This window comes from Columba livia, chromosome 1 (assembly GCF_036013475.1).
Source record: "Columba livia isolate bColLiv1 breed racing homer chromosome 1, bColLiv1.pat.W.v2, whole genome shotgun sequence".
Lineage (NCBI taxonomy): Eukaryota > Metazoa > Chordata > Aves > Columbiformes > Columbidae > Columba > Columba livia.
Window position 1 is genome coordinate 88,050,395 of NC_088602.1, and position 22,897 is coordinate 88,073,291.

A 22,897-nucleotide genomic window follows, 5' to 3' on the forward strand; every position below is an offset into this window, starting at 1 on the left:
CAACCACAAAGTTACTTGTGTTGCCTCAGTCTCTGATTCTTACCAATAATCTTTCAACCTACTCGTGGCTGTTCTTCAGAGACAGCTCTTCAAACTCTATTCATTTCTTGATGTAGAGGACAACTCCTCTGCCCTTCCTTCCTTGCCTGTCCCTCTGAATAGCCTGTAGCCATTCATTGATGTACTCCAGTCATGGGATCCATCCTACCAAGTTTCAGTAATAGCCACTAGGTCGTAGTTTTCTAGCAGCACAGTGGCTTCCAGCTCCTCCTGTTTGTTGCCTATGCTGTGTGCACTGGTGCAGAGGCACTTCAGCTGGGCTGTTGTCCATGTCACTTTCTTAAAGGAACATCCCTTAATTCCTTTGAAGTATTTCACTGGTGTTTTTCTGTTGGCTTCTATTACCACAGAAGCCACTGGCTCATCTCCATAAGACTTCAAGTGTGCTCTAGTGTGGCCAACACTTCTCAGGGACACTGGCTGAGGATCCTGCTAGCACCTCACCCCTCTATCTGTCATGTCTATCCTTTTCAACAATGTCATATGCTTATAATCCTGGAAGGGAGAATTAGTCACAAATTTAGTTAATTCAGTCTCTTATTTTCAAAGAATAGAGGTCACTTTGTGACCTAATGGAAAGGTGCAGTGATGACTTGCAGGTAAGAATGGTAAAAGACAGCAGAAACGTCCTGTGAATTGGTAGCCTCTCTGAAGAACAGCACATTTCCAGAGATGGAAGGGGAAGTGAATACAGACACCGTGTCATGGATTAACCTCACCTGGCAGCTGAGCTCCACACAGCCACTTGCTCACCCCAGCTCACTTCCTCCCCCCCAGCAGTGACATGGGAGAGATAATCACAAGGGCAGAAGTGAGGAAACTTGTGGATGAGATGAAGACAAACAAGACAGCTTAAATATGATTCAGTAATGATTTAGTAGAATATACTAGTTTCCAGACTATTACTCTTGTCTTTGATAAAGTTTCTTTTTTACTGAATTATTATGTTATTTCATTATCTCACACCTGGAAGTGATTTCTTTTGAGATATTAGACTCCAGCATGCCATGTTTACAGAAAGTACACAAAGAAACCATTTTATAAGTATGACTTGGAGCAATGCAAATTCTAAGTATGAACTCTCTCTACTTTTAGATTCTACAAGAGCTGGAGCAAAGAAAAAATGTGTTAGAGAAATAGATAATACTAGGTGGTTGACAAACCTGTATTTGGATGTTTCAGACATTAATGATATCTGTTACTATTATTTCTGACACATTGTAAGACATTAGTCTATGTTCTGCATCAGTGATGAATTACATCACCCAAAACACTATGATGCAATATGTCAAAATCAAATTAAATATTTCTTTGTCTCATGTAAATTATAATTTATTTAAATACACACAAATGAGAAAAATCTCTAAGATCATTGCTTTAAAATTAAATTACTTTAAGAAAAAACAGAAAAATACAGGAACAGAAATCCAGATTAGGTTGTCACAATTTCACACGTATAAATGCTTCCTCTTCTTTTGAGAATGTGACTAGATGCAATCTTTTGTAAGTGCTCAGTGACCATAAAGGTGACCAGTTGCTCAGAAGCATTATAGCAGCTAGTGGTTTTTTTAATGTACTGTACTGCTAAAGTCAGAACTCTAAATGGCATAAGAAAACCTCTCAGAATGTTCTAGTTTAACAGTTCTATGCAAAAGTGCATGCTGTAAAACATCGGTTTGCTATATGCTCATGATACATGAGATACAAAGTCCTACATTCTTGTCTCACTGACCGTGTTTCACATTTTCAGTTGCATTCAATTTTTGAATGTGGCTTTTATTAAACTGGATTTTTAAAATGAAATGAGAATCCAGACATAATGTGGTTAACAATAACAGTAAACATATTTTTCTTATTCTACTGTTTTTTAAATTCCCTACTTTAAAAGATATATATTGTGACAAATCTTTTTACAATAAGACTGAATATTCTTCTTTTTATTTCTAGCTACTGTATCAAAACTGATGAATTACGTCCTTTGCTGTTGTAAATCAACATCACTCCTTGGACTTCCCATGGAATTATGCAGGAAGAGCTGTCTCCGTTAACTTGCAGACACATGGTTAATTAAGTAAGAAAGCTGAAAAAAAAGTTGCATTATTCTAAGTTGTCCCCCTACTCAAATTTGCCCTGGTTTCAGCTAAACAGTATATATGAAACCACATAATGAGAAACCACAGTAAAAATAAGTAAGCAAGCTAGTATAAAATACACCCCCCAAAACAAACGAATAAACAAACAAACAATCACAAAGTTTCTCCATGCAGTTTTGCATTAGTTAACTACATTTAACTTAGGTTTTGGTCCCTTCTTTTATCCCTGCTTTTACATTTTTTCCAATGACTGCCTGATGCAAAATATAGTCAGTCTCCTATGTATCACTTATCCAGTTAGCCATCTTGATCCCTTAAATAGATTTATCTTCCTTGTAGGTGTCTCTTCCATTTACAACATCACCTTTTCTATTTTACCTGTGAAAGTTGAATTTCTCTTGCTGGGTAACAAAACCTACACTGTGGAAGAGCATTTTCTCAAACCACACGATCCCACATTTCACAGAGCAATATGTTGTTCGTAGCCATACCACTTGCTACATTTCTCTGGAAGGAATGAAATCAGATATCAGCAACAGTTCATGTAAGGTATAATACGACATGAAATGTAAGTAGGCAGTGGAGCTTGGCAGCAGAAAACTCCAATTGCAATTTTTCCCCATTACTCTTACAGAAACTATGAAATTGCCAAACCCAGTCTCAAGTGTCTGTACAGAGAACACCCAGCTAAAAGAGTTCTTCAAGCAAAGCCCCAACAACAGATGGTAGAAGAGATTGGAAGTGACAGAAAGAGTCAGGCGAGGTATAGAGCAGATTTTTTTTCTTGGGACTTAATTGTTCATTCTTCTCTAAGAAGGTAGACCTTGGTACTCCTCCTCCTGTGTTTTGAAAGAAATGGTTGAGGTGTGGATCTGTGAAGCAATTTTTGCACCCTCAGTTCGAAGATCACTTGGATATCCAACCCTAAGCTCTGATTTCCATTCCATTCCATTCCATTCCATTCCATTCCATTCCATTCCATTATCAGCACATGCACAAGCTACAAGCTGAAATATTTAGGCTGTCTGAACATCTATTGTAGAGATAGATGAAATTAGTCTATACAAAACTTCTTGCTTTGTATAACTGATAGATCAGAGGCAGAATCAGAAATAAACCATATACTTTTCTATAAACTGGACAATTGCTATTAACTGTGTTGTCGGTATTCCACGTATCTCTGTTCTTGAGTAAGATAATGAAAGGGACCTGTCGTGGGGGAGTAATTTAGGGTTCTGTTTACTACAGAACAATGTTTAGATTTCTTTAAAGAGAAGCACGACTTAAAGGAGTTCAGTGGTGGATTTACTCCATTATTTACTGCATAGGGGAAATATGCCAAGCCAAATGCTGCTTAACTTCTCTCCAGGTGCCTGTATCTGTTCATGAAGCAAACTGTCAGGTGTTTTCATCCTCCAATAACCGTTCTCTCCAGGGGCTGTGTCTTGGAACTCCAGGGACAAGGCTTGCATCCGTCACAGTGCAAACTGTCAGGATTCTTCTCTCCCTGATAACCATTTGCTCTGGAGTCTGTATTTTAGAACTATGAATTACATTATTTTCAACTTTTGGCCATTAGCATTTCCCAGTGACCATAACAAAGGGAACTTTTACCTTCATCTCTAAGGAAAACATGGCAGCATCTCTGGAAGTCATTAAAAGATAGAAGGCTAAACTACCTCCTTTCAGTCCAAAGAAGGACTAAGAAGTACTTACAGAGACAAAAGTGGACTAAAAGTATAACTTGCTTGTCCATGGAATAGCTTCTATATATTACAAGACATCATTTAATCCATCATTAATGTGCACTTTAGTAAAGCATCTAAGTAATAGCCCAGAAAAGCTTTACAAACCAGCAAGTTATTAATGAAGGAGAATCTTGTATTAAAAATACAGATGACATGGTGGTGAGTTAACCTCGGCGAACAGCCAGATGACCATCCAGCCACTTGTGCACTCTTCCCCTTCAGTGAGACAGGGGCAGAGAATAGGATGAGATGCTCATGGAATGAGATAAAGACAGGAGACTGCTTACCAGCTATCATTGTGGGTCTAACAGTTGCTAACAGAAGCATCATTAAATTTTTGGCAATATATATTGCCAGTTAAAGCATATTTGGGTAGTGAGAAACAAGAAGATAAACATTTAAACAACAAGTTTCCTCCTCTCTTTCCCATGGCCAGCTTCACTCCTTCACTCCTGACACCTCTGTCCCACTTATGATCAATGCAGGAGGAATGGGATGGCTTGTAGTCACTACATAATTTTTTTTCTCTGTCACTCCTTCCTCTTCACACTTTTCCCCTGGTCCAGCATGGTCCTCTCCATGTTCTACACTCTATGGAATACTTATTTTTCTCTTTATCCATCTTCTCCCACCTTGATGTTCCCTCTGCTCTTGCTCACTCTTTTTTTTATTCTCCCCTCCTCTATCTAGTGTGGGGCTTTTTGTGCTTTCTTACATACGATTTCCCAGAGGCATGCTACCAGTGGTTGATGGGTCATTTGTGTCCTGTGGTGGGTCTCCTGGAGACAGTTTGAACTGGAAGCCCCTGACTCAATAGAGCTATTTAGAAAAAACATGACTTTCTTTCTCTTGAAAATCATGCTATAGTGGTTTCAGAGGCAAGATTTCAGAAGCTTGTTGTTTATCATCTGGACACACAACAATGCAGACTCAATGCTTTGACTTTACCCTAGGTAAATGTTCTGGTTGATGACTATCAGAGCCTTCTTCTATAACTACATAAGGAAAGGAAAAAGAGCACTTTCATGAACTCCATCAATCATTACAGCAAATACTTTCAGTCATATAAAATCACTACAAAAATATTTGACTGCTGGATAACATTAAAGTGTTTCCTAGACATGATACTACAATTGTGATTTTTGTGACACAGTGCAGAGTTCAGTCCCTCAGTCCTACTGAGCTTTAAACTATAGTGGGACTCCTAAATTCAACGCAACATTTTTGTAAATTTAGGCCTGAAATTTCTCAGCCAGCTTTCAGATTTCACTGAGTTTTGATTTTTTCATTCTGGAAAGTTCTGTCAGCTGGAAACAGGCAGAGCAAGTAAAGAGGTTTCAGGGAGGTAGAATAGCTTCTTCAAACATACATTTGGTGTAATCATGACCAGAAAGGTGAGAAAAACCCACAAGGATGAACAAAAAAAAAAAACAAAACAATCTATATAAGCATTTAAAAATTATGAGACAAGATTACTTGCAATAAGAATACAAAGCAGAATGTTGAATTAATTTACTTAAAGTGTATAGATCTGCATATGAATGCAAGACAAATCAGGACCATATACCAATGCAAAACAAATTGGGAAATAAATGGAGATAAAAGAGTAAATATTTCATCAAAACTGTTACTTAATTTGCCCAACAGATTTATCAGGATAAAGACATGACTATATTATTAATTTTAAAGGGCAGCACTATTTTGTGAAGAACAGAAAGAGGAGGAAAATGTTTCACTAAAAATCAAAGACGCATATTTATTTTGTTGTTCGAAATAAGTAGGGAGGCTGGCTAAAAGCTGATTGCTACAATGCTGTGATCTGTGATAGAAATCAAATCAAGAAGATTTGGTCATTGTGAGGAATTGTCAAAATCATTTAAAGCACAGAATTTGGCAAATATGGATGATTTTAACTGACTAGATATCAAGAAGAAGAGGAATACAGGACAGCCTAGATATTTCTTATATTTTATTGATAACAATTTTACTGTAAAAAGTGATGAAAGAAACTGTAAGAGAAGTACTTCAAGGCTGAAGTCCCTCTAGTGAGAAAGAGAATGTAGAATGCAATGAGTGAGAATGAATATTAAAGAACAAAATCCACAAGTTTTAATAAGGGGAGAAAAACATAACAAAAAACAAACAAACAAACAAACAAACAAAAACAACAATGGACTTCAAGGAAGGACAGTGCAGAACATCAGAAAATTAGTAGAACATGACCTGTGGGAAATAAATGTGACCTCTTCTACAGTTCTTCATTGCAGCACACAAGGACAAGGTCAGTTCCCCTAGATTCTGCATGACTACTTCAATCTGAGCCCAAATTCACCTGCCTAGGAAGAGTCAGTCAGTCAGTGTTCAGTGATCTATGTCTTCTTCTCAAACACAACCAATCAAGCTATCTAATATATTATATGAAAATATTAATGAGAATCATTAAAAGAAATGTGTGAATATGGAAGGTCTGAGGACAGCTGGTCCTGCTCTGGAGTTAGAGAAAGATGAGATTATTTCCTGTGATACCTTCAAGCTCTACTTGCCATATTTTTAAAATTAGATTATTGAAGTGAAAGAAAAATATAGAAACAATCCTGAAGTAAATATTCTGTTTTAAAACAAAAAACAAAAACAAAACAAAACAAACAAACAAACAAAAGTCTTTGTAATGTCCTGTTCAACTTAGTGGGAATATTGTGGTAGATATCTGACTTCTTATACATAAAGACTCTAAGCTAACATTTTATTAACATATGCAATATCCATTTCTTACAGTTCTTTCACATTAATAGAACAGATCCATGTTTAGCTCCTTAGTAATTATATATTTACATTTATCTTTTAATTCTTTATCATCTATGGAGCTTTGCTCAGAATTTGCTTTATCTAAATCCTTTAGAAGCAAAACCTCAAATATCCCTAATGCTTTGAGGCAATTATGCAAACATGTGGCCCCATGGCTGCTAAGGAGATCACACATGAGAAATACTTAAAATGCATGATAAAATAATCTGTCACTACATAATAATCCATACATTGTTGCATAGACATTCATCACTGAAAGGATCTAACCATGCTCTTAAAATGATGCAAATGGAAGAAATAATGATTGAAGCTGCATAAAAAAAAATGAGTCTTTCAAATTTTAGCATAAGACTCCCAAGCTAACTCACATTGGTTTTGGAACTGGACTTCTGTGAAGAGAGTTGACTGGTAAGCACTGATAAGTTGCTGTCACAAATTGCAGATAAGAAATTATGTCACTCTGCAAATTTTCTTAGGCTTCCTTCTACAACCCAGTTTAAATGAGAACACATACACAGGCAATTAGAGTTCTTTCAGAACTTTTTTTTTTTCTTTTCTTTTTTTCACTCCTCATAAAGTCTGCTTATTAGGTAGTAATCAGCAAGTGAGCCAGCAGATACTTATTTGGTGAAAAGAAACCACTGAAAACAAAAAGAAATATGGACAATAGCTGGACAAAGCTCAACAGTTTTGAGATATGCAGACCCAGCTGAGGTAAAAGGAGAGAATGAGCTCTACGGAAGATAAAATAATGTCAAGTTTTATGGTTCCGTAATGAAAGCTACAACAGTAAAACCTACATTGCAATCCCATGACTTGTTTTCATGACAAAGCTTATAATGAGAACAGCAAATGGTAAACATGAATTAATTTTCATGGTTAGGAAGAAACAAACTTTATTTATTTCCCTGGCTTTCATGCTGTTTTCTTGAACGGCAGACAGTCACCCAGGAATTTTACCTTAGCTCCATGGTCTGGCTTGTGTGAAGCTGAGTACAAGTATTTGCAGGATCCAGGAACAAAATCATATGCAAGATTGTTGAAAAAAAAATGTAAATATACATTCAGGAATTAGTTTCATAAGTGAGGCATAGATATGGGGGTTTTGAAGAATGATCTTTCTTCTGGAGAGATGGTCTTTTTTCCAGAGAGTAGCTTCCTAATTCTAATAAGACTTTAAAAACTGACACTGTTCTACGATTGCTATGGATCCTGTTTATTATTTCAAAATCATGTGATTATCTTGAAAGATGTTTCATCAGTAATGAAGTACAAGTTACAGAATTAAGTTGGGGAGTTTTTCTTTGCCTCTGTGGGGATGATGAATAACCTTATTTCTTTTGACTTTGTTGTTCACTGTGTCTCTTTGAATAAATGCTAAAGACTGTAATAAATTCACATCATATTTACAGAACCTCTATCTGAGACTGAAGGTCATTTGGATATGAGACTACCAACAGTTTCTAGAAAGACACTATCTCTGTTGTCTGGATGCCAATTAAACTGAAATATATCAATTAGTTCATGTAGAATATGGATCCATGCTAATCTGGTAGAGAAACCGATGTCTGCTTTCTGATGTATGACTTTATGGAAGGAGTCAGTTCACATTGAAGAAATATATTTCATACTCGCTTTACGCTGTGCCTTTCTTTAGCGTGCCACTACATTAACCTTTTAGTCTTAACAGAGAACATTAAAAGTGTTGCATCCATTAGTAATAGATAGAACCATTTGCGATTCATTGCCAAAGAAATAATGCAGGATCACCTTGAATTCATGGACTACCTTCTTATACCTCAGCTGTAGCTCTGGATTATTCATTCTGCACATAGAAATGTACTTGTTTATGAAATCTTAACATGATATCTGACATGACTACAGTACACTGTAGAAGCTTTTAACTTGCTCTGATTTTAAGAAATAATCCTTTAGGTTGAAATGTCAAGGAAATACAACCCTGATCAAAGAAGAAAAGTAATTATAAAATAAAACTTTATTGCAATATAAATATTAAAAATAAACAAAAAACCACCACAAAACAAAACAAACAAAAACCACCTAGGCATGGAGAGGCAGACAGTAGGTTCACCAATCACATCACTTACCCTTTAAAAGCAAAATAAATGAAAAGCTTTTACAGTCATAACACCTCCAGTGCTCATACTCATCATTCTCATTACAAGAACTTGGGTTCTATGCACGCATTATTATTTTTTATTTTTTTTTACTGAAAGTTCCTGATTACACAGCATGCCAGGGTAAAATGAAGTAGATTTTCTAATTTTAGATAGTGTATAGACCCATAGTAAAACCTGTATGTGGTGTTTGACGTGAATTATGTGAGGATTTTAATTACTTTAGACATTAAGTGCTGCAGTCATGATCTTTGTGATCTCAATGCTATACACAGAGTAGTGTCATGAGGTTCTTTAAGGTGGGGGTTACAATTTTGAAAGATTTATGCATTATGAGTCTTTCTGTGTTTATATTTAAAAGTCAGATAGGCACCTGTACCTGATTTACAATCTTGTTGAAAGTCAACTTTCTATATAGCTCTTGGCTTGGTTCCCTTTATAATGAAACATGACCTGTATATCTGGAGGATACACTAAAATCAAAGTACTACAAACAAAGCACTGTTGCAAGAGATTCAGTATCAATTCAGTATCAAAGAGCTGGAATAGAAAATTAAGAAATAAAAAAAAAAATAAAACCCATTCAGCTCTCACCAATTCACATCTCTAAGTGGTTTCAAGCGTGTATCTATCCTCAATCTCCCTGTGACTGAATAGGCTTTGATAGGCAAGCATTGAGACAATAGATCAATTAGCAAATGTATCATTTTTACAAACCAGCAGATGAAAATAATTCAGACTATGGGAAATTCCTAAACACAATGATAATAAAAAAATCTGTTCTGCTTATTAAACCCGCCTCTGACTTTCCAGTTAGTTTAACTTTTCATTCAGCTATTGTGAGGTCCAGAAAGAGAGTTTGAAAGACTTGATTATGTATGCCTCACAATAAGCAGCCATAGGTGCTAAGCCAGAATTTCTGGTTTAAAAATATAGTGAGGAACTCTATAAATCTCTATTATTTTCTGTATTTCCCCTCATTCTAGAGTGTATATTTAAAACAAAACCCGAAAAATCAAAGAAAAAAAGACCACCACAACAAAAACCTGTTTATACATGTACCTACAATCACAATGTTAATATTTTTCCATGGAGACTCAAAAATATGTATGAGATCTTCCAGTCCATTCATCTCTACCAGTTCACTCTTGATGCATACTGCTTTAACGATGTTTCAAATTACAGGCAACTCCAAAAGGTAGATAACCTTGCCATAAGGAATATTTTCTCTTGAGTTTCTTTTTTGAATTATTCTGGAATAGTTTATTTGCATCTTTGTTTTCACTATGCTCAAAGGAATTTTCATTTCTGCTGAATGTATTTCCAGTAGAAGTATCTTTCTTTTGGGTAAGAAGGAGTGTTAAGGGGAACTTAGGTTTTGGCTGTGTTTTTTTTTCTTCTCAGTTTCCTCAGATTTGGAAAATGAAAACACGGAAAAAGAAAAAAAAAAATAAAAGGAGTTTGTTTATTTCTCTAATAATAACAGCTCGCCCTCTCCACTGTACCTCTAGCAAGCTACAAAAGAAGTTAATAAACCTGAAGCAGCTTCAGTCAGGACTGTCTCTAGTTGAATTTTTGGCTCAATTTTGCAGCTGCTGTAGACTTCCTGAGGTGCTCGACCAGTGAAAAGACACTGTAAAAATTAGGGAAATTGATCACTTAGATGAGTAGTTCTGCCCATGCTCATTTGTACTTCTCTGTTTGTAGGACAGTGTACCTAGGAGGAACAGTAACAGAGTAATTTGGCAATTAATATACTTAACACATATATATTGTTATCACACTGAAATAATTATTCTAAATCACATAAATAAACCTAATGACTACCCAAATTCATTCTGCACTAGAGATCTGAAAGGCGTGTTTTTGCACACTACATGGTGCTTATTTCAGGACTGTACCAGTCTCCATGCTGATAGAGGAGTTCAAGAAAGGAGTTGTTACAGAACAAAGGACTGTGTCCTGTGAGGTCACCTGCAGAATATGCTTAACTGAAGTCTGAATAGTAGACTGAAGTTCGAAGTTAAGACATTTCACTTTTTTTTTTTCTTTAAACAAAGGAAAATATGAACTGATGCCACTATTTCTAGAAATTATCACAAGTGTTATGAAGAATACATTCTTCCCTGGGATTTTCTTTGACTGAGATTTTTTCACTTATTAACAAAAACAAAAATTTCAGTTATAATTCAGTTATGGGAAAAATTATCTGAATGTATAACAGATAGCTTAATGAATAAAAAAGCAACAGAAAAATAATTTTGTTACTTAAATACATGCACAATAGTAACTAGTTATTAACTTGCACTCTTCTGAAGATATAAGTAGAAATATGCAATTTTGAAAAATAAGTATTTGCTTTTTGGTTTTCATTTTGAATTATTACTTTCACTCACATAACAGTTTTTTGTTTCATTTACAGTTGAGTAGAAAATGATATATACGTAGATTTGTTCTCCATATGATGGGCAAATTTATATAAAAGATTAGATTAATAGCTCTGGATGCTTAGAAATTCTGTATATCTATTTTGGTACCATATAATAGGTACTTCATAGCTAATTTCCCTAGAGCATTTTGCTTGATGGAAATCACAAACTGACAATTGACTCACTGTATGGCTTTATCTTCTGATGCCAACTTGCTTCAGTTGCAACTGTGCGTAGCATATATCTTGAAGATGGGTCTCATGATGGGTTTCAGCTTAATTTATGCAAAACCGCTGTTTCTTAGCATCATGGTGAGGTCAGCAATGACTATATGCATAGACTCCTGAAATGCATTTTAAAGGCACTGTATGAGCAGGAAGACTATTACATGAATCTTGTTATTGCAGTTTCAATCAAGCAAAAACCACTAAAGAGTTTCTGTAGCACCCTCACAAAGGAGAATATTTCAGCATATATTTATAGAACTTGGCAACGGGTGTTTTATTTAGGATTTTAACAGAACATAACTGAATTTCGTTTTTGGCCACTGACTAACGATTTTTAAAAAATATGTTGCGTCTTATATAATGCTTCAGTTTGCTTTGACCTCAACTGTCTTGCCACAGGGGGCAGTTTATAAATATTCTATGACAGCCTGTAAGAAAATATATGTGAAAACATCTACATAATTTCTGAGACACTAGGTTACCTAGGATAATTTAAGACATTTATTAAAGGAAGCTTTTCCATTTATATGTGGTTTATAATTCATTTTTCTTCTTATAACAGAAGATTTATTTTCTTTTAAAAAAAAAAAAACTAATATGTTCTATAATAAAGGTTTTGTTCACCACTGAAAAATAACATTGTGGTAGTGATAGGTCCCTAAGGTCAGTTCTGTTGGATGGATGTAGGTCATTGTTTTTCATGAAAGACAATAATTTCTAGAATTCCATTTGGTATTAGCAGCTAAAAAAAAAAAAAAAAAATCTACAGTAAGTGTCTCAGTTTGCTTTCCTTCTCCTTCACATGAATCAATGCTTTATATGTATAAGAGATGTAAACATTATGAAGAAAACACCCAGACTCTCTAGATATTGAATTATCTGCAAAAACTTCAGGCAGAACTTCTGGTTCCAAAGGACACTCAGTTACTTTCATTTTTTCTGAATGTAAATGGGACCATTCTTCCATTCAGCGAACCCACTGAACCCAGTTTTACAGCATAAATTTAAAGCACATTTAGAGAATATAGTCACAGCTGCCACAATCAACAACACAGTTTGCTTGCTTCTGCTTACCTGTGACATCAATGATTTTAATTTCTGCTTCACAGTCCTCAGAGATATGGGGCAGGGAGGAGGGTAAAGGCACTCGCACAGACTTCTGAAAATTGTTGAAATGTTATTATAACCTAATGAACACCTTCATCTCCTACAACATGATTCCACTTTGATATGTAAAACCTTCAAATCTTTCACAGGAGAGAGAAGTTTTTCCTTCTTACACAGATTTCTCATAAGGATATTCTTCTATTTTTAAAAGGATTAAAAAAAAAAAAAAAAAATGGAGTTCTGGCTCAAATGGGTGTTTTGTGTTGAGATCCAGTAAGCTTGATGCAGGGTCAATGCGTTAGTTTTCTGTGATTTTCCTTTTTTCATAATAAACCCAGTGAACATATATCAGTGGTGCTTAATAGTTCTTTTGTTTTCAAGATAAAGACTACAACAGGCTATATTGTAATTAGATACCAGGCTTATTATTTAAAAACAGGAAAAAAAACAGCTACATAGAAATTATTAAATATTAGAAAGTGAACTCTTGGTCTGCAACTTGCATAGCGCATTCTGGCAACAAACATCAGCAAATATTTTTGCATTCCCATGCAAACAAAAGCAAAGTCATTAACTTAATGTCTGAATTCACTTGCTATCAACAGCCTTGGCAAAGAGCAAGTAATGTCTACATGTTAAGCTAGTCTAACTCCAAGTTTTCTGTTATTTTAGGAAGTGGAACACTGTAAAAAAACCAAAACAAAACAACAACAACAACAACAACAACCAAACAAAAACAAACAAACAAACAAAACAAAACAAAAGTAAAAAGGGATTACTCACATGTTTTTCCCCTTAACTGTATCTCCTTACTTTTGCCAGGTAGAGCTTGGTAATATCTGAAGATATAGTTTAACATACTACTGATTTAATAAGCAACGTACAGATAGCTTTCATAGACAGGTAAGCATCAACATTTTACTCCTAACTCAACAAACTGGAGACAAGTTAAAACAGAGTGAGAAATTTAACATTTAGCTTATTATTTATAATGAATAATAAAGATTGGTGAGACTATCTATTTAAAGCAATTACGTGCAACGTTGAAATGGATAGTATAAAAGTAAAGTCTTTTTTTTAGCTGCCAGTTTTCACCGTTTGTTTCTGACCTTTTCTAAGATTAATGTTTCCTACAAACATCATTTTAAAGGGAAAATACGGATAACTACTCCCTTAGCATCTGTACCAACATCATCTCACTAAGAAAACAATGACCACATGGGGAACATGGGAGCCACACACTCAGGTTGAGACCCTTGAGGAACTATGCCACAGTGCTCTGTGACAGCAAAAAGGATTGTTACTAAAGAGTTTAGTATAAAATGAGAGAGCCATCACATTGTAGGTAGAGGTGACTTCAGCTGGGGAACCGCGGCTCCTTTAACACAGGTGGTCATTCATAGTTTATAACAACCTATTCTCTACTGCAAGGCTGCAATCAAATTCCATGTTTCTCCAGGCTTCTAGAGCTTCTATCCCAAAAATGCATGTTCTTGCACTAGCATAGGAAGAACCATTTTCATGTCAAATGTGCAAAACCATCTATGAGTAAAAAAAAAAAACACACACACACAAAAAAAACCCCAAACTTGTGCAAACAATGCAGTCTTTTCCTCTGTTTCAAAGAACTATCTATCATCAACTATTCATGAATTCTATAAGAATAATAACCCTGAAGCCCAAGGAGGTGAGTTCATCAGATGCTGGGTGTCTGAACATTCAATCAAAGTAAAAGGTTGACATTTTCTTGGTAATAACCATGCATTTAAAAAATAATACAGGATACACACTTTTTGTTATTTCCAATGGGCTACTCTATTAATCTAGAGATATATATCAAATAATAAAGGTGAAGAAATCAAATAATAAATGAAGAAATACAAAAAGGCTTCTGATGTAACTTATGCTAGTAGATTTGCTCCACGACATCAACTCTTTGTACTGGAAGATCTTTTTAAAGATGATAGAGACGAGACCATTTTGTATCAGCTACAGTACACAAGTTCCAGCAATACATACAATTTAGAGAAATTGTCTCTAAGAATCAAGAAAATCAACCTGATAAAATTCAGAGCCTGATCCTTCTGACAAACAGGAAATATTTATTTATGTTTTACACAGATATATTAATTCTCATTTAAAAAAAAAAATACTTTAAGTAATTTTTTTCTTATATACTTTTTCTTTCAAAAATTCCCCAACACTTTTTAAATTAGTTCAACCCAATTTAATTTTTGACTACACTTTCCATTGTGATAAACGGATTCTATTTCTAGAAAACACTTTCTTTTGCGCAGACCTCATGTTAAAAAGACTTCTTAGACTTACAACTTAACATCATCACTTAGGGCTTCAGTATATATAAAAAATATATCTACTTGCTGAAATATCCAGTTGAGTGTTTGTTTCTTCAGATGATCTGGCACCTCTAAATCAGAAAGTAAGCACTTTCAAAAATTTGACACACTTAACTGCTAAAGCAAGAAGTGGTGATCTAGGTATTCTTTTCCACTCTACATAGATTTAAAGGCCTTTAAAACTGGCTTTCCATGTTATACTTCAGAAAATAATCTAAAAGGTTTTTTGAGAATATATTAGAATAACCTCAAAAAATAATAAAGGCATGGCCTCAGAACAGGTCTCTTTGGGATAAAGATATTTTTAACACTGTGATTTTTTTATTCTATGAAGGCAAATGTGAACAGTCAGGATTCTTTATTTTCTGTTCTTGCTCCTATATCAGAAGGTAAGCATAAATCAGATCCCATTTTATAGTTTATGAGCCTGTTTCCATTTTGTTTAACATGACTTTCTGGCATCCTTTTTTACCAAGAAAGTTTTTTTTCTAAGGGTCCCGTAAGGATTTATTTAATGTAACATATTACATATTTTGACAATCTGTGTATTCCCCCTTTTCACTACAAAAGCATTTACTAGTAGTCCTTTCATGTTGTATTTTTGGCATACTGGTATGAACAGGTGTCACTGATGTGATAAAGTTTGGATGTTAAAATGATACTCTTTCCAACAAAGAAAAAGGCTCTTGTGTTGTTGAAGAATGCCAAGTAACTGAACTGGCATTTGTAGCCCAGTTAACTGTCATATAATCTTGTGAGAAGCAGTAGTGCCATCTAAGCAGGTGGTTATAATGCATATTGATGGCCAATGATTATGTATATGCAACAATTGGGGACATTTGAAGATTTCTTTCTTCAGGCAGGAGGACCAACCCATCCAGTGCTTTCATGCATAAGATTAAGAGGATAAGGTTTCCATCATGCTTCATCTCACAGCTACTCTGGATTAATCTCCTTATCACTGTGTTCTTTTCCAAAGCAGGCTGGCAAGCCAATGTTATCCACTGACATCACAGATAGGCACACCAGGTAGTAATAAAGCGTGTCATCCAAAAATATTTGCCTTCAAAGGAGTGCTAATTTGACTTACAGAAGGAAGAATAATTATGAAAAAAAAATACTGATTGATTTTGATCTCTACAAGATGCTCATAAATTTAGCAAGAACACAGCCTGTTCACAGAGAACATTCTAATTTAATTTCAGTTTAATTTTAATATAGTGGAATGTCACAAGTGACAACTACAGAAGAAAGTGGCAATAATATAATCAGTCATACATTAAAAAAGACCACATTGTAAATATCAGCTCATCTGATCTTGCTGACAAATCTTAATGTGTATGTGCTTGTGCTGATATTAGTTTTTGTCTCAAAGTGAGATCAAAATTACTTTATTCAGCAAGATTTGAATACAAAAGAAAAGCTACGGAAGACAGGGACATCTGAAAGGCAGGCAGAAGAGAGGGTTCAGGAATATGTGAAACAGCTTTTGAACTTCACAGACCAATATAATTTTTTGTAATGCACATTACATTACTTCTTTTGGCCTCTCTTTACAGATGCAAGTGTGACTGATATTATCGATATATGAAGAGAAGGGAAAACATATAAAAGGAAAACAGAATGTGACTGAGAAAGCTATCATATTCTGTGTTATGTTTGCATTAAAGACTTTGCAAGAATATTTAAAGTGAGCCACAAAAAACTATGAAAAACAGTTCTAGGACTAAAAAAAAAATCAAAATGAAAGGCAAAAAAAGTGACATTAACACCATTGCCTATAATTGACAAGAATATTACAGACATAAGTAAGATCAAAACTAAAATGCATAGATCCACAGTATATTAGCAGAGGAAAAAAAAAAAAAAAAGTAGCACATTTTAGAAATATGCAATAGTCTTTGCATACCGCCCATCTATACAGTGAGGAAAGGAAGAGATGAGACAATACCCTGGCTGTTTAGTGTTCTAAAGACAAGAAGAATGAAGAAACATCACAGCACAGAAAAACAGTAGCAAGAAGGTTTCAGGAAGAAAATTAGGTCTGTTTTCACCATGTTGGCTTTCTGGGACTTTGTGAGGGATACTGAAGACCAATAAAATATGAGATTGGACATGAGGAATATGAAAGGTTGATAAACTTCAGATTAATTTGGTTAGAAGTGGAGTTTAAAGCCAAAGAAGCAAGTGGGCTAGTTCAGAGAGGACTTGCAGAATGAAAGGAGACAGTAAATAATTGATATAAAGATAAAAAAGAGAGCTAGAGAAAGACAGAATAATAAAATTGCAGATAGTACAGGATACGAGTGATGAAAAAGCAGTGATTTTATCAAAAATAGAGAACATTAGAATTGATTACAGTCTTAGAAGCCTTCATGGGAAGAAGCCACTTGAGACACCAACAAGATAAGCTTTGATGACATAAACAGAGAGATAAGTTTGTCTTGATCATTGAACAGTGACTATAATTAGACAGTAATATCAGTAACCTCAGAAAACACTTTTCCTCAATGCTTTGTCTGGATGAATAGTAGCTGCAAAAACATAAGTTAATATATTTTTGAACTATAGACATTGTGTGTAATGGATGTTTTAATTGCACTGAAAAATAAGAAACAATATTATGCAAAAGTAATTGACAGCATAACAGTGAACTAAGAAAAAAATAAGCAATTGAAACAAGAGAGGCATACACATTTCATAGAACAAAGTAAGAAGTGCCACTTTTTCTCTATTGACTAGACAAGACGGTAAAAATCTGTCCTAGGTTAGGAGTTTACGATTTGTAAAATTAAGTTAAAAGAATTTTCTTAAAACTATTTACAGTACTTTTTTCTTCCACAAAAAGCAAATTAAAAATACATTCAAAAACTTAATGAATTAAAATTTCAGACACATGTGAGGGACAAATAATGTATTCTACATTGTTGATCTAGATTTGCAAGAAGGACATCAGAACAAAACAGATTTTATTTTACTTTTTACAACTATATTGATTTAAGTAGCCCATTTTATGCATCCTAATGTGAAAATCAAACCAAACCAAACCAAACAAACAAAAAATCTTGGGTTCAATTTGCTCAATTTGCAAACATGGTTACAGTTAAGCAAAATTGATTTATCTGACAATTGAGATGAAGAACTTCAGAAAGACCTTTCAATAGAATATCTGAAGGGTAAAGTACCATCATGGTGTAGAATCACAATGTTCAGCTCCAGTTACATACAGTGATCAACACAGATTACTTCAATAAGGTAGTCACACTGAAAAGATGAAGTTTTGTTTCGACTTCAACGAGGTTGGAACACTCAGACTTGGAAGTTAAGAGTGTAGCTTTTCTTTACATACAGTATCACAGTATCATAGTATCACAGTATGTTTGGGATTGGAAGGGACCTCAAAAGATCATCTAGTCCAATCCGCCTGCTGGAGCAGGAACGCCTAGGTGAGGTCGCACAGGAACATGTCCAGGCGGGTTTTGAATGTCTCCAGAGAAGGAGACTCCACAACCTCCCTGGGCAGCCTGTTCCAGTGCTCTGGCACCCTCACTGAGAAGAAGTTTTTTCTCAAATTTAAGCGGAACCTCTTGTGTTCCAGCTTGATCCCATTACCCCTTGTCCTATCATTGTTGGCCACCGAGAAGAGCCTGGCTCCATCCTCATGGCACTCACCCTTTATATATTTATAAACATTAATGAGGTCCCCCCTTAGTCTCCTCTTCTCCAAACTAAAGAGCCCCAGCTCCCTCAGCCTTTCTTCATAAGGGAGGTGCTCCACTCCCTTAATCATCTTGGTTGCCCTACGCTGGACCCTCTCCAGCAGTTCCCTGTCCTTCTTGAACTGAGGGGCCCAGAACTGGACACAATATTCCAGATGTGGTCTCACCAGGGCGGAGTGTTTTTAAAAACTCGATACTAGTTCTGTAACTAGACCATGATTTTCTTCAATTGCAGTATAATGAGTCAATCAGTCAAATAATGGAAGTACATAGTTCAGAAGATAAAAAATAATAATCCAAAGAAAAATATCAATGGATCATTAACTGAGAATAACATACGTAAGATAAATAAATGTAAGAAAAAAACGTATAAAGCATTTAGGACACATACTGGGTTATCAAGTAGGGCTGAAAAGCCATAGAACAATCAGGAGAATACTAGAATAGCAAATATATAGATACTAGCAAATCCTAGAAGAGATTTAATTTTGTTCATATTCAACTTTTCATAACATTTCCCATCATTACAATGATACTTGTAGCTCCATAGATGAGTGTTTTACTATTGTCATCAGTAGTGTTCTTGCTTTGGGCAGACTATTGCTAGTTTTGAGTTGATGATTACAAGATATCTCAGGAAAACTGGAAAATAGAAGTGTGGCAGTTGCACTCCCTCCCCGACTCTGAGGACTGCTATGGCAGTTGCATTTCCCCCACTCTGAGAACTGCTGTGGCAGTTGTACATCCCCCTCTTCTTCAATGAGGCAGTTAATGCCTCTTTTGTGAGGCCCTCAGTCGGTTAGCCAGGGTCATTAGGAGAGGGGCAGGGGTCAGAAAAGCCAAAAAGCATCTGGAATGCCCACAGCCAGAGTAGGGGGGTGTAGAGAAGCTGAGAAACTTCTGGAATGCCCACAGCCAGATCTGATCAGACTATAAAATGGGGTGCCTGCCAAAGATTCCTTTTGTATGATCTTCTTGGAGCTGCGGATCTGCTGAGCTGGAGTCCTCCCCTTAGGTGGGAACGCCGTCTAAGTAAATGTCTTGGGATTGGGAGTGCCTGACCTCCTTGTTTGGGTGAATGATATATCCTTGAATAAGTACTTGCTTAGCCGGGCAAGTGAAAGTCCTTGCTGCTCACGCAAGTGTAAGTCCTTGCCAAACTCAAGCAAGTGTAAGTCCTTGCCAGACCAGGCAAGTGTAGTAACCTGAAGTCAGAGAGCTCTGGCTTTGCTTCTTGTGAGCGCATGCATGCATTTCAGCTAAAAGGAAAAATATATCTAAATGCTACCACACTTCTGAAACAGCAAATTGGTGAAAACTGGAAAGCACACTAAAGATCAGCTTCTTTTGTCCTCCCATGTAGCAAAGTTTAAGTCTTTCCTCTCTGATATATGAAAAACACATCAAGAGTTGTTTTTATTCAGTAGTATTTTTTTTCCTCTAAAAGAAAGCTATAAAATAAAAAGAGTTATCTGCACTTATTATCTGCAGTTATTGCACTTATTTGGCCAATCAAATCTTTATAGCAAGTAAAAATCTTCAAACAGTTCCTTATGTCTGAATGAAATGTGGCTTTTTTATTAAGGATTCATGACTGATTTTCTTGCACCTTGTGCTTTGTCATTGTTTCTAAAATACCTAAATGACAGTTGATTACTATTGGGGTACAGCAAATAAGAATAATAGGGATCCACAGTGTGCATGCACGCACTTACAAGAAACAAAGCCACAGTCATCTGACTCCAGGATACTACACTTGCCGAAATTAGGCAAGGACTTACACTTGCTTGTCTAGCAAGGACTATACTTATCTGAGTTCGGCAAGGACTTACACTTGCCTGTCTGGCAAGGAATTATTCAAGGATATCACTCACCCATAGGAGGAGGTGAGGCACGCCCATTCCCGGGAAGTTACCTTAGATGGTGTTCTCGTCTAATGGGAGGGCTCTTGGCTTCAGCAGACCAGCGGGTCCGAGAAGACCATACAAAGGCGATCCTCGGCGGGCACCCCGTTTTATAGTCTGATTAGATCTGGCTGTGGGCATTCCAGAAGTTTCTCAGCTTCTCTGCGCCCCCTTCCTCTCCTAACGACCCTGGCTAATGGACTCAGGGTCCACAAAAGAGCCATTAACTGCCCCATTGAAGGAGAGGGGGATGTGTTGAAGGAGAGGGGGACGTGCATGTAACTACCACATCAGTTCTCGGGGCGGGGGGGGAAGTGCAACTGCCACAGTTACTCTGCTAAAAATTAGCTATATCTTCATATCCATTTATATGAAAACCTGAAGACCTAATTAAAAGAAAAGTTATGACAGTTACGACAGTTTTTCCAAGGCCATTCAGAAATTATAACTGATATCTGCTGATCTACACTTTAGAAAAATAAGTAAGTGCTAAATCCATTGGTGTGTCTGATGTTTAGTCTAATTTGTAAGAGAAGCAAGATGTACCTTCCTCAAGATGTAAACTAGAATCATCAAACAGTTATTTTTTTTTTTTCTAAAAAACCAAGTAGTATCTACACATATTTAAAATTTCCAAAGGAAGATTTTAATATTGTCCAAAGTGGTCTGTTTTCTTCTTGGTGAATAAGAGAGAGAGAGATAGAGATTTTTTTGCTCCTTAGAAATGCTATTCAGCCTATTGGCAGGGTCTTATTTCCCAGATAACTGGGACAAAAAATATTTATTGTAAACAGAATAAATAATTTGTACTGACACAAAAACAAAGCTAGTAACTTTCATTCTTGTTTTGATAAATATTATTTTAGTGTTTATCAGCCCATATTATGTAAGTGCTCCGTGCTAAATAAATATAAATATTATTAATATTATTTACTTGTCATGAAAAATGCGTAAATATGTCAAAAGAAAAAAAGGCCCAGATTGCAAGCAGATAAGTGCAAGTTCAAAACCTAAGCAGTTTTGGGTGGAAGGATTCTTCTCAGTTTTAATAACTAATACCTTAAATGAGGAAAAGCTTAACTGTTGTTTTGTTTTGTTTTGTTTTTCTCGGAGGATAAAAAATATTTTTCTTTTTTAAGAATTAGTGTTCTAGTACTGCCTTGTCTTCTTCTACCCTTCTTATCCTTGTTCTCTGATATTGCCTTTTAGATTTTCTGGACTTCAGTTTAACCTTAATCAAATATAAATTCTTATGTTTCCTCAAAGAAAGCCAGCAAACCCACCTCCAGTGCCCATATAGCCAGCTCTCATCCTCCCTCATTGCACTGCTTAAAACTTCATCTCTTCCTGTCATACAGGAAGCTCATCTCATTTCTTGACAAAAACATTCAGACTATGCAAAGTTATTAGTGTATTTTCCTTTACAACTTTCACAAATTTCACAGACATTAGCATCCCTGTTCTGTAGTCAAGTGGAAAGTGTAGTTTTGTTGGACCATAATACAAGAGAACAAAACAATGAGAAAGGTGGACTGTAACTTCAATGAGCTGCTACAGCAGATTTTTTGAAACAAACTGCAATATTTCTTATATTCAGATATTTCCTATATTGAATGTAAAAAATATATTTTCTGCAACAAAGTTTCAAAACAACTCCACTCTTACAGACAAATTACACTGCATATGAGCCTTGCTGTCAATGACTGTGTCACTCTTCTTTAATAACTTTATTGATAGAATTTTCCCTTTCCCCAGCATTTTTATCAAAGCATATTGTCATCTTCTATTATTTTTGCTTTTTTTTCTTTTATATTTTCAAGGATTTTTTGGTATCAGTTTCACTTTAGTTGTTTGAAGTTACACCATTAAAAATTTCAGCATACACACTAACTGCGTCTATGGAGGGAAAAAAAAGCAACAGTCTTATAAATGAGGAAAATCAGTTAGAATTATACATTTTCTGCTTGCCTCAGACATTTATTTCAATATGGGTATATACAAGCTTCTGTCTTTAGTTACAGACCAGCTCTCACATGGAGCTCCGTACCCTGACAAAAACGGCTTGCTTTTATTATACACCTTATACTCAGGAGCACCAGTGTAAATGATCCACAAGACCTCTCTTTCTATCAGGGAAGGTTTAATGTATAGATACTGTTTTAGCTGCTAGTGTAAAACTGTTCTTATGCCTCTCAGATATTGGTGGGTAAACAACTGCTAAGAAGAGATTCAACCTCAGCTCTCCTCACTCTGTCCTCTGCACAGTCTGACCTTGAGATCCTTTCATCATTTTTGTTATTATTGATTTAT

At 35.6% G+C, this 22,897-nt stretch overlaps 1 long non-coding RNA gene across 1 annotated transcript in view; it reads right to left on the bottom strand.

The window, feature by feature from the left end:
- Positions 1 to 8,679: 8,679 nt before the first annotated feature.
- LOC110365473 (uncharacterized) overlaps positions 8,680 to 22,897 on the bottom strand; it is a 58,922-nt gene continuing 44,704 nt past the window's right edge. Inside the window, exons 3-6 of the long non-coding RNA XR_010473177.1 lie at positions 13,391 to 13,446; positions 12,575 to 12,659; positions 11,459 to 11,616; positions 8,680 to 10,561 (exon numbers count right to left, since the gene is read on the bottom strand). This is a non-coding gene — a long non-coding RNA (uncharacterized LOC110365473). The remainder of the gene's footprint in view (positions 10,562 to 11,458; positions 11,617 to 12,574; positions 12,660 to 13,390; positions 13,447 to 22,897) is intronic.